The 1556-nt window shown below is 35.0% G+C and overlaps 1 pseudogene across 1 annotated transcript; it reads left to right on the plus strand.

The window, feature by feature from the left end:
• Positions 1-286: 286 nt before the first annotated feature.
• Positions 287-589, plus strand: LOC308341995 (large ribosomal subunit protein eL42-like; annotated as a pseudogene). The gene has a single exon. The product of its transcript is annotated as a large ribosomal subunit protein eL42-like (transcript).
• Positions 590-1556: the final 967 nt, after the last annotated feature.

Below are 1556 nucleotides of genomic sequence, written 5' to 3' on the forward strand. Positions count from 1 at the left end.
ATCTTTTCATATATCTTTGGTCATTTGTGTGTCTTCTATAGAAAAAAACGTTTTATTCAGATCTTTAACTCGTTTTTAAAAATGAATTATTTTGCCTTTTTGCTATTGAGGTTTGTATGAGTTCTTTATGTATTTTGGATATTAACCCCTTATCAGCATTTGGTTTGCAAATATTTTTCCCCATTCAGTACGTTGTCTTTTCCATTTATTGTTTCCTTTGCTGTGCAGAAGCTCTGTGGTTTGATGCAGCTCCGTTTGTTCATTTTCGCTTTTGTTGCCTGCAAACATGGTGAATGTTCCTAAAACCCACCGGACTTTATGCAAGAAGTATGGCCCCACAAAGTGACACAGTATAAGAAAGGCAAAGATTCTCTTTATGCCCAGGGAAAGCAGCGTTATGACAGGAAGCAGAGTGGCTACGGTAGGCAGACTAAGCCAGTTTTCTGGAAAAAAGGCTAAAACTACAGAGATTGTGCTGAGGCTGGAATGTGTTGAGCCCAATGGCAGATCTAAGAGAATGCTGGCTATTAAGAGATACAAGCGTTTTGAACTGGGAGGAGATAAGAAGAGAAAGGGCCAAGTGATCTAGTTCTAAGCTTCATATTTTGTTATATTATGAAGACAATAAAATCTTGAGGTTATGATCACTTCATTTGGTTACAACTGGTCTTCTAAGAGGGAAATAAACTAGTGCCATCAATAAAAAAAATTAGTTGACCATATATACATAGGTTTATTTCTGGGATTTCTAATGTGTTCCACTACTCTATGTGCCTGTTTTTCGTATAGTACCACACTGTTTGATTACTACAGCTTTGTAATATAGTTTGAAATCAGAAAGTGTGGTACCTCTGGCTTTGTTCTTTTTCTGAAGATTGCTCTGGTGACTTGTGGTCTTTTATGGTTCCATACAAATTTTAAGATTGTTTATCCCATTTCTATGAAAAATGCCATTGGAATTTTGATAGGGATTGCATTGGATCTGTAAATCACTTTGGAGAATATGAGCATTTTCACAATATTAACTGTTCCAATCAAGAACAGGGAATATCTTTCCATTTATTTGTGTCTCCTTCCATTTCTTTCATTGATGTCTTTTAGTGTACAGATCTTTCACCTCCTTTGTTAAAGTTTTTCCTAAGTTTTTTATTGTTTTGATGCTATTGTAAATGGGATTGCTTTCTGTATTTCACTTTCAGATAGTTTTTCTTAGTATAAAGAAACACAACTGATTCTTGAAATGTTGATTTTGTATCCTGCAACTTGACTGAATTCATTTGGAGCCCGTTTGCTAGTAAGCTTAGCATAGTAAGTACAGTTTTGTGACCAAGAGCACAGATATGGAGACTCCACAACAGTGTAATTTTAGGACCAAAAGTCAAGAATCCATAGATTTTTTAGATGTAAAATAATAGTGATAATGATAGTAACTATCACAGAAGCTATTGAGAAAATGCATACTTAGTACATACAACATCTGAACTATGGTGAGTCTCAATATATGATAGCTATTACTTTCACAACCCACCACACTTAAGATGTTGCACGTATTGAAG

This window comes from Martes martes (genome assembly GCF_963455335.1).
Source record: "Martes martes genome assembly, chromosome: 4".
NCBI lineage: Eukaryota > Metazoa > Chordata > Mammalia > Carnivora > Mustelidae > Martes > Martes martes.